At 41.8% G+C, this 14,125-nt stretch overlaps 1 protein-coding gene across 1 annotated transcript in view; it reads left to right on the top strand.

Moving 5' to 3' along the window:
• Nucleotides 1-14,125, top strand: part of KCNIP1 (potassium voltage-gated channel interacting protein 1) — a 225,746-nt gene that overhangs the window by 198,483 nt on the left and 13,138 nt on the right. The window lies entirely within an intron of this gene.

The following is a 14,125-nucleotide window of genomic DNA, read 5'->3' as shown; positions in this document are numbered from 1 at the left end:
TCTGGTTCCATTTCTCTTAATAAAAGGGAATAATAATATTTTCTCTGAACCTCAGTTTTCTCCTCTGTAAAATGAAAATAATATAACACAGGAGCTAAGCGATGTGAAGAGTGCTCTGTAAAATAGAAGGCTGAAATGTACTGAAACAGAACCTGTATGTCAACCCCATTCTTGATGCATGTGATGTTAGCAGCACAGAAGCATCATCTAAGGACACAGCCTGAATCTGCACAAAGGTCCTCTCTAATCATAGGGCACCCTTTTTTTCTCCATGTTGCCTGGAACCCCAAAAATGAAATTCGGTCACGTTTCTAGAATATCACAAAACACACAAAAGTCACTTGGAAAAACATGGTATGGGGTAGGAGAGAGGGGCTGTTAAACAGGACCACAGACTCAGGCAGTTAATGTAAATGAATGATGATAGATAACAACCCTCCCTTGGTCTTAGCGTTGGAGAGGTAATAGGGAGTAGTAGGGTCTGCGGTTTACTAGAGTACACTTGCTCGGTCTAGAGCGAGCAGCTTCTCCTCTGCTCCAGCCAGTTGTGCTATGTGATAATGCAGGCCTGCAGAGCTGTAACTTCAGATTTCTAGAGAGAAGCCAAAATCCATATTTTATGTGAAATAAATGTTGGCAAAATTCACATTTAAAAGGAGTGAGATAACAACTGTACCCTGGGGACTGCCAGATTGTGATTTCTGAACTAAACTGTCAAATGATGGAATTAGCCACTAAATTAGCCAGCTGCTTTCCAGATAGTCTCTTGGCTGCTGTCTTGGGACTCTTAATGTAATTCCCATTCAGCTCCTAATAGCTCTACACACTTTTAGCAAATAATGAGCCCTTACTATTCACCTACTATATGCAAAGCAGATACTAGACATCATATAGTAGGATACTAAAAACAAAACAAAAATAAGGACAAGACATAGTCTCCCTACCCCCACTCCACCTCACCTCACTCCTGTAAATGTAAACTGCAACACCCAAAGGTAGATTCTGATAGCTACTGGGTGATTGTTCAGAGATAAGAAGTGCTTCAGGAGTTTGGACAGACCGAGAGCTTTCCATGTGGTGGGTTTTGGGAGCTGCCCGGAGGAGATGGCTCTTAGGTTTCAAGGGTGCCTGGGATTGCGATCAGCTGATCACATGCTTTGGCAGAGATGGGGGTCCACATACCAGTAGAATCTGCAGCTATTGCAAAAGATCCATGCCGTGTAGTTGTGGGGAATTGTTCTGGAAAGCTAAACTGGGCCCCCAGGAGAGACTCTTCAACGCCAGCTGGGGAATCTGGGCTTTATCCTGAAGATTCAGCAGAGAGGTGGTGGGTTGTACTGGGGTGAATTTGATGGAGAGGGACCCCCTTATCCTGCTTTCTCGAGGATGAGAAGTCTGGGGGTAGGCTCCAGGGGCCCCTCCAGTTTCGACTCTTCACCTCTTGTGTTTTATTTCAGTCCACACAGAATAAACAAGCAGGATGGAGCTTCCCCAGACAGTCTCATGCAGGCTGTGCTTAAGTGGGGCTGTGCAGGGGGTAGGGGTGGGGCTGTGGGGTGGAGGAGGCCTTCGTGGTAATGACCTGGATCCTGAAACAATTCAGAGAGGCAGCAGGGCTTTTTTAACAGGCAGTCTTTCCTTTTTTTTAACGATGGTTTCATTTTACATTTTTATTGGCCCTGCACTGATTGTTCTCGGGCTCTCTGATGGGATATGAGATGTACTGACATTTATAGAAATCAAAACATTAATAAATCACGAAGTTCATAACGTCTGATTTGCTTCTAAATGAGACAGAACTATTATCACCATAAAGTTGCACATAAAATAGGCCCAATTGTGATGTACTGTGTAGTCTAATCAAAGGCATTTGAGTGAATAACCTTTCCACCAAAGAAGGAAACAATCAAAGCTGAATAACGTCATTAATAATTCAAGGTGTGTCTGCCAAGTCTTCATTTATTAAGTGCACGGTTAACAGGCTTCCGAGCTGAGTCCTGGAGATGACACCTTGCCACCTTCTCCCTGCCTCTGGGCAGGCAGGCAGACATTCTCAGACAACCTGGCTGCAGTCCTTGCATCTGGCAGCTCCTGTTCCAGTTGAGGGTAACATCCAATTCCCTTCTCCAGCTACGAAATGGACCATAGCGAGGCACACTGTGTCTGTATGATTAAGGGCAGAGGGCATAGAGCCATGTAATAACTCTAAGGGAGAAGAGGCAGGAAATTTCCTCAGTGACCGGCAGTTATTATGTCTATTCGCTAACCGCGCAGGCCCTGCATTTCTGGTGTCCACCACCCACAGAAGCTCTGCCCTGTTTCCTGGCTGTCTGCAGACCGAGATGCTTAACAGCTCTTTCATCCAGAGTCTTGTGTTTGCTTATGTCCATTGCAGTTAATATAGAATGATAATATTCGCTTTAGCTAGTTAACGTCCAACCTGAACTGGCAACTGGGTGCCTATCTGACAGAGTAAATCACAGAACAAGAAAATTTTCCTATATCGAAGAGAAGCACACGTAATTAACTAGATCCATCAGAAAAGTTGTAATCGTGACCTAGAAAGTGTCTAACAGACAGGATTATTGGATTCTGCTGTTGAGAATGACCCTTAAAATCACAATCTTAATACACTAGAAGGCGGGAATAACATTTTTGTGCACCTGCTGTATGCAGAGAGCACTTTATATATCTTATCTCTTTAGATTCGCAGCTACAAGATGGGTATGATTATAACTCAAATTAGTCTAATGACCACATACCTCCTAGGGACAGTGAGATGATTAGATCAATTCTAAAACTATTAGCGTGCTCTCTGAGCTCACCAAGACAGGCACTTACTATGAGGTTGCATTAATACTGAATTCCAGAGAAAGCTCACGTGGCCAGTCTCCATTATTTCCCTGCTTGTGATTATTCTATATGGCATACAGGAGTTTATTTTTCCACTAACAAAGAAAGGGTTTATTTGGTTGGGTTACAGGGGCTAAACCTACTCTGTGAAATTGAGTATTTCACGAATATTGAACGGGTTTTCAGGTCTTTAGTACACGAATTTGGGATAGTTGAGCGTAAGACAGCTCTTCTAAAATAGTAGCTAGAATGTGATGGAGTCAGGTCATACTGGTGAATCATGGGTTTCACTTCCCAAATCCATATTCAGTGACTTCATGTTGATAGTCTGAACTAGGCTATGATGGGAATATTTGCACCAAGGATATTGGAAAATTGTGTCAAGCAGGCTTCTCCCCCACTCCCCCAAGAGCCAGTTGTTAAACACTTACCAGCGCATCAAAGCAAGCCCTCTGCTTGGAAACCGTCACTCAGGAAGTTGTCAAGTTATCTGGGTGGCAGTTAACTACTCTTCAAAAAGCAGACTGAAAGACTGACACCTTAGCCTGACCTTGATCCAATGACTTTCCATGAATGAGAAAATTCTATGCCAACTTGAGATAAATCTTATTCACATGGCAATTTTACTTTTCCTTTGAGTAATTCCTTCAGCATCTCTCTGTACCTTCATTTTTCCATCTTAATACTAAAAGCATCTAGACACTGTTTTTTCCTCTTCCTCATTTGCAATAAATCATTTTAGCCTCCCAGTCAAGAGAAGTAACAAAATCCCACCCATGTAATCCTCTGATTTCCTGCAGAAATATTCTAGAACCACTCATCCTGTGTAGTATGCCCTCTGTCCCCAAAGCAGGGCAGCCACTGCTCATTAACTGACAGTCCCCATGTGCTGGAACTTCCGAGCAATGTCCAGCTGAGACCAAAGGAGACATGGTGGGAGGTTTCCCCACTACTTCCTGAATACTAGCTGGTGGCAGGATATAACTACTTCCCCCCTAGAGCTGTAGAAACTGCTGGAGCTACCTAAATAAATCATCAAAAGTTTCATCCTGGGACACTTTTTCCAGACAAAGAGGTCCACTTACAACATTATATAGAGATTTTCGCTTGTGTCTGAGACTGCAGTGAACCTGACATTTATTTCTACTCTGCAGCCTGGTCGGGGGCTTAGCTGGACAGAAGTGTTTGCTTTGGAGATGAGGGGACACAAGAGTCCCTAATAGATGTAGCCTTGCTCCTTGTCCTGAAATACTGTTTAGGGCTCCTTCTTCCTGCCAACCCTGGGATGTAGGTGACTTACTTCTTTCCCAGGAGTTTCTTTGTTTTTTCCTTCTTGGTGAAAACTGTGTGAATGTTACACTGCCACACAATCAAAAGAACGGTGACTTACATCACAATCTGTGTAGTGATTTTGTGGACTTTTAATAATTGCATTACATTCCTGACAATTTCTACCACTACCACCACCCCCAAGAAGTGCAAGGTGCATCTGACATGCCCCTTCCACACACCCAGTGTGCTGATCTGAAGGCCACCCTCAAAAACACCCCCATTTGAGGAGAAAGGTCAGAGAACTGAAATACTTTCTCTCTGTCTCTCTCTCTATATATATATATATGTACATATATACATACACACACACACATATATACATATATATATTTCAAGTATATATTTTTTTTTTCTTTTTTTTTTTTTTTTTTGCGGTACGCGGGCCTCTCACTGTTGTGGCCTCTCCCGTTGCGGAGCACAGGCTCCGGACGCGCAGGCTCAGCGGCCATGGCTCACGGGCCCAGCCGCTCTGCGGCATGTGGGATCCTCCCAGACCGGGGCACGAACCCGTGTCCCCTGCATCGGCAGGCGGACTCTCAACCACTGCGCCACCAGGGAAGCCCTATATATATATTTTTTTGAGACATTTCATCTGGAAAACCTCCCATCTGATGGAAGTAGCAATACTCAAATATTATTTTTGGTAGGACTCTGTTTTTTTCAGAACATTTTCAGGACTAAGGTGTAAATGAATGAGAAACATATAAATTCAATTTTGTTTAAAAGGGTCAGGAGGGTTTCAAGATTAAGAGAACCAATGCTTGGAGCAAAACATGATTTGAGTTTTATTGAACCAAGAAGACTGAAAAAAATGTCTGGAACACTCAGAAAAATCTTTATCAAGGCTCAGCACTCCTGGGACTCATCGTTAAGTTTATAAAATTCAGAGCTGATGAGTTGTGTGTGTGTGTATCTGCTTGAGCTTATGACTCACCTCTAAGCCTTGGCTGTAAGAATCTCAGCTTCCAGGATTATACTTAAGGGTCCAAATGGAGCTTATTTCCCCCTCTGCTCCACACAGACACCAACAAGGATCTTCACCCCTGATTACCTTGGGGTAATTTGTCAATCAAAAGATGGTGTTAAAGTTGCCCGGAATAAACCAACAAACTATGTATAGGGGAGAGTAAAAAATTACATTTTCAAATGCCAGCATGCTATCACTAATATAGTCTCCAATGTAACGAACATAGTTTAGGCAACATTAAAAATGAATCTCTGGAAACACGAAAAATATGATAAAAGAGATAGCACAGCATTCAATTTCATGCACACTGTCACATAAATTATTTGCAGCTCGAGTATGTTATGCTCTTTTAAATTTCCCTCTGGGTACAGTTTTAATGGCATCCTACAAGTTTCAATATGTCATATTTTCATTGTCATTTACTTCAAAATACTTTCTGATTTCCATGAGATCTCTTCTTTGATACATGGGACACTTAGGAATTAGAACCATGTTGCTTGATTTCCAAACATTTGGAGATTTCCTTGTTTTCTTTTTACTCTTGATTTCTTGTTTAATTTCCCTTTGGACAGAAAACATTCTGAATAATTTCAGTTCTTTGAGCTTTTTTGAGATTGGCTTTAGGAGCCAGGAGATGATCAATTTCGGTAAGTGTTCTATGTGCGCTTGGAAAGGGTGTGTATTCTATGATTGTTGGGTAAAGAGATCTACATGTGTCAGTGAGGCCAAGTTTGTTCATTGTGTTGCTCATATCTTCTATACGCTTATTGATCTTTTGTTTTATCAGTTTCTGAGAGAGGTGTTTTAAAATCTCCAATTCTTTATGAATTTGCTATTTCTCCTTTTGGGTCTGTTAGCCTTTGCTTTATATGTATTTTCAAGTTATTCTTTTTTTTTTAATTTTTTAATTTATTTATTTATTTATTTATTTTTGGCTGTGTTGGGTCTTCGTTTCTGTGCAAGGGCTTTCTATAGCTGCGGCAAGTGGGGGCCACTCTTCATCGCGGTGCGCGGGCCTCTCACTATCGCGGCCTCTCTTGTTGCGGCGCACAGGCTCCAGACGCGCAGGCTCAGTAGTTGTGGCTCACGGGCCTAGTTGCTCCGCGGCATGTGGGATCTTCCCAGACCAGGGCTCGAACCCGTGTCCCCTGCATCAGCAGGCAGATTCTCAACCACTGCGCCACCAGGGAAGCCCTCAAGTTATTCTTATTGCATACTAATTTAGAATTTTGTTATGTCTTCCTAGTGAATGGCCCCTTTCATTATGAAAACTCCCTCTTTCTCTCCAGCAAAGCTTCTTGCCTTAAAGTTTATTTTAGCTGATGTTAAAATAGCCATGACAGGATTTCTTGATTCGTATTTGCATGCTGTATCCTTTTACATTCTTTTAGTTTTGCCTTTGCTGTGTCTTTATGCTTGCAAGCAGCATTTAGTTAAGGTTTGGTTATAACTTGAAGATTGCTCTCTTGTATGGAAGACTTTCTATTTGTTTTTGTACTTCAGCAATTGTACTGTGATGTTCTTAGTGTGGTTTTTCTTTGTGATTATCTCCTTGAGGTTTGTAGTCTTGAATCTGTGGCTTGATTTACTATATCCATTTTTAAAATTCTCATTTATTTATCTCTTCAAATATTGCTTCAGCATCATTCTTTATCTCCTTCGTTTTTGGAACTCCAATTATACCTAAGTTAGAATTTTTCATCATGTCTTATGCTCTTATCTGTACTTCCCATTTTTTTCTCTCTTGTGCATCAGTAAGTATATTTTTCTCTCAACCTATCTACCAAATCATTAATTTTCTCTTCATCTGTGCATAACCTACCGATAAATTGGTCTATTTAGTTGCTGATTTTGTATAATACACTTTTCAGTTCTAGAATTTTAAACTTACTTTCTTGTATATATTCTGGTCCTCTGGTAGAATTCTTCACCTTTTTTATCTATTTTCTTGAGCATCTTTCATTATTATTTTAAAGCCCATGCTTGATTGGTCCAATATCTAAATCCCATAAATCTATTACTACATTGGTATATTCTATCTGTTTCTTTTGGTCCTGTCTCTTAATATGCCTGGCAAGTTTTCAATGAAAAGTGGACATTAGAATAAAAAATCTGTAAACTACCTAGCTGAGCCTTCAACTTCTAGGAGGTAACAGAGTAGGGGCAGATAAACTTAATCCAAACAGGGGCTGAGCTATCTTGAGGCTGGATTTCAATCTTTGTAAGGCCTGATCTATTTCTAACTTGTTCTTGCTCCTAGTATGTAATCCTTTAGGGGTCAAACTGAAAGCCTGGGTGTTTACCAGGAACCCTCCTCCTAGGAAGACCCAGAACTCCAGCACTTAACTCCCAACACTGTGAGCCTGCCCGAAGCTCTGTTTGGCCGTGGCTTTTGCTCAGTTTCTCTTGACCTGTGTCACTTAGGAATTAGCAAAAGCCTTGAGGGAATAAGCAGCTAGAGCTACCAGGCTCATGTCTCTGTGGCCCCTCCAGTCTGGGCCCCTCAAGTCCTGAATGTCTTTGTGGCACTGATCCTTTTTGTCTTCCCAGATTGCTGAGAGTTCTGCTCACATTCTTTGCTTAGCAGACCATTTTAGCTCAGTTTCTCAATCTCATTACCCATGCCACTTTAAACGCACTTGAGTTAAAAAGCAGCATTGATTGTCAGACTCACTTTAATGAGTTTTTCTTCCCTCCAGAATCATGGCTTCTAAAGTTCAGGCTATCTTGGTAGCTCTCCAAACAGACGTGATTTTCTTAATCCTCCTTTTGTAGCTTTTCTCAGTGGGAGGTCAGCTCTGCTACAAGAAAGTTTACAATTCCAGGGCCTTTTCGGCTTCTGTGCCTTTTCATATGCTGTTCCTTTGTCCCTCTTCCTTCAAGACTCAAAGAAATTATCACCTCCCCTTGAAATCTTCCCTGCGGCCCCTTCTGGTCTCCTCCATCCAAGTGGCATTAGTTAAGAGCTTCCTCCTCTTGGCTCCCAGTGTCTTAGCCATATCCACACTGCTTGGAATGATTTGCCAATGAAGAATTCCAGACCAGCAATTCACAATATTCTACAAACAGGCATATTATATTTGGCCCATGCTGTATGTATAAATGTTAAATTCATTGATTACAGCTAGGAATCAGGACACAAATCATCTTTTAATAGTAGCATCTCTTGAAAAATCTGAAGATCTGGACTCACCAGGCTTAAATTCTACGTGACAACAACTGGCTGCATAACAGCTATTTCCCTTTCATGGGGCAATGGCTCGCCAGTTCTCAGTCCCCACCACTCTCTATGGCTGTACATACATCATCCAATTCATCTAAATTACCTACCAACTAATATTGGCATTTGAGTTTGTAATTCTTGGTCTATGTGTGTGCCCTCCCCATCAGTCTAAGAACTCCATATGAACAGACATTATATCTTTTCATCTGTCTCCCAATACCTGTCACATTCCTGGCATGCCAGAGAAGCTCAGTCCATAGTTTTAGACATATCTCTGCAAGAATGCTGCTACCCTAGCATTTTTAGAGCAGTAAAACTATTCTGTAGGATACTATAATGGTGGATACATGGCATTAGACATTTGTCAAAACGTATAGAACTATACCACACAAAGAGTGAACTCAAATGTAAACTATGGGCTTTAATTAAAAATAATATATCAATCCTGGTTTTTCAGTTGTAACAAATATACCACACCAATGCAAGATGTTAAAATAGGGGACACTGTGAGGGTGGGGTACATGAGAACTCTCTATTTTCTGTGCAATTTTTCTATAAACTTAAAACCGTTCTAAAAATAACCTTTACTAGTAGGGCTTCCCTGGTGGCGCCGTGGTTGAGAGTCCGCCTGCTGATGCAGGGGATGCGAGTTCGTGCTCCGGTCGGGGAAGATCCCACATGCCGCGGAGCGGCTGGGCCCGTGAGCCATGGCCGCTGAGCCTGCGCGTCCGGAGCCCGTGGTCCGCAACGGGAGAGGCCACAACAGTGAGAGGCCCGCGTACCGCAAAAAACAACAACAACAAAAAAACCTCTACTAGAAAAACAAATAAATACAAATGCTACCTATCAGAGTGATAAAAGGGGGCAACTAAATCCAGCAAAATAAGTTTCTCCCATGGGATTCAGGTCAGGAGACAAGAGCAGAAATACCAAAGGACACCCACCTATACCACCACTTTTAGGGGCAGCAGGAAAATAAGGCTTTCCTGCCTGGGGCTGTGGGTAAGGAGTGACTAAGACACACTTAAAGTGGTGGCTGGTCTGCCATATGCACTCTTAGTCAGGGATACTGGAAAGACAGGAGGAAGTTCACATAATAGCCTACAGAGGAAACTAGGCTGGCCCCCAAATCGGTCCAAAAAGGCCAGCAGGAGAGCAGCAAATAGAGCCTGTTTCCCACTCTCTGGGACCTGGATCCACCCTACTTCACCGTGCAATGGAGGATTTTCCAGGTCTGATGTTTTTCCTTATGTTTTACATTCTGTGTAATAGGGGATTTTGCCTTCAACCGCCCTGCCCACTCATCCGAATGTGCTAATTCATTTTTTCAGTAGCCCTTTTTCCCCTTCTGCATCTGTGTTACTTATCAAGCTTGAGAAGGAAAGAGAGAAGCAAAGACTTGTAGATTGTAAGCTCCATGAGAGCAGGGAACAGGGTTGTTTCATTCACTGAGATACACATAGTAGTTACTTCATTGATAGTTGTTGAGTGAATGAATAAAGAATCCTGCAAGAATGCAGTTTCAAATCACAAAGTGGCAGAGCGTGGCAATGGGGCCTCCGTTGTGGAGGGTTATCTTATAAGCCACTCTTCAATCAAACATGCAGGTATTTCCAAGGCCCATCCACATCCGTTCATCCTCTGCCCCATGCCATCCCACCTCTCTTCGGGCTGCATGGCTGCGGACATGCTCAAGGAGCTCCCTGCTGGGAGCCGTGGGCACCGCAAGGTGACCCGTTGCTCTTACCTGTTCTGACCATGGGAGAAGGTCAGTCCCAGCTCTGCTAACAATAGACTTCTTCGCATATGTCAAGCTGGATGGCGACCTGGACACCCTCAGAGCAGACTTTCCATGGAAACTAAAAGCGTGTTTTGCTTGTTTGATGAGTGGTTTTGGTAAAATGTTTTCTTACTTTTTCCTAGACATCGCCTGGTGGTATTACCAGTATCAGAGAGGTAAAAAAGTGTAAACTAACTTGACTACCTTGCTCACATTACTTTCAGCGGGAGAGCTTCTTAATCAAGTATATATTTTGTAATTAGTCTTCTCACTGACCAACTTTCTGGGCCCCTTAACAACAAACCCCACCTAAACAGAAAGAGTTGGAAACATTCTTTTAGAGACAAGTTACGGGAAAAATTTTGCTCCCCTTAAGAAACTGATATGTTTTTCTCTCACAGACAATAAGATACATGTAAAATCTCAGAGCCAATTTGTGGCTCAAGTGTAGGAACTGCTTAGAACAAATGACCTGGATTTCTACGTTCTCTTTTTCCCCCGTGGTCTCGACCTCCTCATCTAATCAATATTTTCTGAGGCAGTTTTTCCTATTACCTTATGTCTTTTTATTTTATTATATGTATTTCATATAATCAGCTTCAAGTCCTTTGTGAAACAAAGCAGAATGTGTTTAAATAAACAAATGGTGAGGGAGAGAGAGGCGGTAGCCTGGGTGATGTGAGGTAGGAGAATGGTAGTGGGTGGAAGGGCAAGTAGGTATAGATCAGGAGCCCAAAACTCAGACGCCTGCAGGACCAAGCAGGGAACACAACTGAAGTAAGTGAGCCGGGGGTGAACAGAGAGCACACTAGAGGCTTTCACTGCTCAGAGGGATCAGCCCCTGCTCAGCACTGATAAGCTGTTACCTTGTGAGAAGGTGAGACCAAAGTTGTCAGAGAATCCCATTTTCAAAGAGAAATCAGAAATCCAAACTTGTGCATGAATCTCTCAACTTTAAATGTTGGAAATTCCAAACAAAATTAAAACACATTTTATGGGCCAAACAAGACCTGTCTTTGGACTGTGTTCATGCCAATGACCAACACTTTTGTAACCTCAAAACTAAATGGGTGGTTACACAATCCAATCCAGAGACCCCATGACGGAGAAAATATTTCCAGTACAGGAAGAAGGAGATGGTCACAGCCGTGGTCTTTGGTCGTGTAATGGTTATGGACCTAACAGAGGAGGCCCTCAGCAGAGAGAAGACCAAAGACTTGGGCCGTCCTATTGCTCATAGTCTAAGGGCCTCACTTGTACACGGGCACAGAGCTTGTCAGGAGCAGAACTACTGCAAGGATGGTTACAATCAATTTGCAGTTTTGTGCTGGAGGGAAGCAGAAGCCATTGTAGAGGCACGTGGAAGACAGATCTATAAAACAGGCCCTGGACTGGCTGGATTTGAGGTCCAGTCCAGTCACCAGCTGGCTCTGTCACCTAGGACTCAGGCAAAGCCAGTTAGTGACAGAGTGTGGAAGACATCTCCCGTAACAGAAGTCCTCAACACGGGCTCCATGTGTTTGAAAGATACAGGAACTCATGGAAAGTACAGGCAAAATGCCATGGGTAGGTGCATTTTCTTTTTCTAAGAGGGCCTATCGCTTTCATCCACACTCAGAAGAGTCTGTGACCCCAAAAGATTAAGGTCCACATAATCTGAATCATCTCCTCCAAACTTCCCTTCAGTCTGGGAATTACCTGTGTAGCATCCTCTACAGTTGGTTATTCTATCTTGCTTTAACTGCCCCCAGTGATAGATTGTTCGTCACTTTTTAAGGTACTTACAGTTAGAAAACTCTTGATCTGTTAGGACCCCCATCTTCCTAATATTCTGATGGAGAGGGTAATGTTCTCCCACTTCCCACCACACACAAAGTTTTAGTGGGACAACGGGCATGAAAACATTTTACAGAGCAAAAGTAGTTTACAAACAAAAGGTATTCTGATTTACTCTTGTTAGGTAGTGATCATCATTGTATTAGATCTCTGGGTTAATTTTTATCTTTATCATCCAAACTCAACCTGACTTAGTAACTGGCTCAACATTATTTTTAATAATAAAAATAATAATAACAAGCAACACTTGGCCTCAGAAACTCTTAACAAACCTCAGAAGAAACTGTCAAGGAGGCTCGCATCTGTTAATTCTGTTTCCTCTTCCTCCAACCAGACAGCTGGGCCACCCCCCTTCCCTTGGTGGGACCGCCTGGATAGCACTCAGAGGCTCCCTGGGGGAAAGCAAGGATTTTAAAACCTCCACAGCCCCTTTCAGAGTTTCTTCAGAATATATTTACAGTGGCCAGAACCATGAAGCATACAGAGAAAGAGAAGGGAGAGCTGATGTGAGGGAAAAGAATGCTTAAATTATGCAGAAGCCATTGTGGAGGCACCCATACGGTTGCTACAAGTGTAGGCAAATTAAATTAGTGTTTTCCATTTCCAAATCATGACCATGAGAGTCACAATCAGCACATTTTTATAAAGGAATGATTAAATTTGAGAACAGAGTATATCCCACATTACTGAGGGAAAGTACCATTTCATGAAATGGTACTCTATTTCATGAAACCCTTGCTTCAAAACATTTTATAAAATTTTCCCTTTATGTATACTGGATTGTGATGTAAATTGTAATTCTTACTATGAAACACAGTAAAAAGAAATTCAAGAACCACTGGTTGAAGTCCCTAACACCCACCGTGCGGGCGATTTCCCAGCATCAACATCTTGAATCCCAAATATGTAAATTTCCTTCAGCAACTGATGTTACCATAGTCTGACAATTAGAGGGTGATGAAGAAGCAAAACAAAACAAAAGCTTGGCAGTCAATATTCAGATGTTACAGAATCTCTTCGATACAGAAACTGATCCTGCTGGTCAGACAGTAAACAAACCAGTTCTATCTTAATGAAGTGGTTTTAATGTTTGATATATCTATAACCAGTGCATTCGTAAGGAAAGAGACAGTTACCAAGTGCAGTTTCTGAGTCAGAAAGATTCTCTCAAATTTCTGCAAAGAGATTTCCCTGAGCTTGTGAAGAATCTAATCACAGTCAATACTGAAAAAAAAAAAATCTTTTAAGCTTCTGGATAAGATAAACTCGGAAATTATACTAGATGCCTTCAAAAATACACCTTTTCTTCCAAAAATACATTTGTGTCTTCCTTATTTACATTTTAATATAACTTTCACCTCTTTTCAGGGTTAAACATCTGTGCATTTTTAAAAATAAAATTGCTATTAAATCTAATGCTAGGAAATTTAAACCAACAACTTGAATTCTAATTTTAAATGAGTTGAAAATATATGTGAGTATTCTGAATTAGACTTACGTGGGGTTTTTTGTTTGTTTGAGAATGCTGCAGTATTTAAGTAATTGCTACTTAACTTGTTAGCTAGAAACATAACAGTATTTAAAGGCTCTATTCAAATTATAAGGAAATTGGCCACTTCCAGCTGTTTCGCATAAACAGAGTCTTATTTATATTGAATAATCTGCTTTACTCTCTGTAGGATAAGATGATATATGTTTCCCAGTATGTAAGAAAGATGACAGTTGGGAATTGTTACCAGGTTCTTCTGTCTCTCGCTTGGAACCTTACCCAAACGTCCATTACCTTAGAGAGGAGATAAAAGATATAAACTCACTTTGACGGATTCCTTTTGCATTGAGATCAGCGTCTCAAAGGAAAAGTGACAGTTGCGGAGAGAATCTGATGCAAAAAGACTGACACTGGCTAGGGAAGTGCACACAGTGTAATGCACCTGCTCATCCTGTTCTATCAGATAGAAACTCAGCCTGTCCTCACTCTGCATCATCATGGAGTGATGCCCATCTCATGACTACTCTTGCCAGCCCCTATTTACAGTTGTTCGATACATGGATTTGCTGCTACCTGCATGGCAACAATGGGCCAAGAAGGTTAGATGGAGGAAAACACTCACTTACCTTCTGTGATGGTAAAACG

Source organism: Pseudorca crassidens, chromosome 3 (assembly GCF_039906515.1).
Source record: "Pseudorca crassidens isolate mPseCra1 chromosome 3, mPseCra1.hap1, whole genome shotgun sequence".
Lineage (NCBI taxonomy): Eukaryota > Metazoa > Chordata > Mammalia > Artiodactyla > Delphinidae > Pseudorca > Pseudorca crassidens.
The sequence above is the reverse complement of the archived record's forward strand: the minus strand, read 5'-3'. Positions and strand labels throughout refer to the sequence as shown.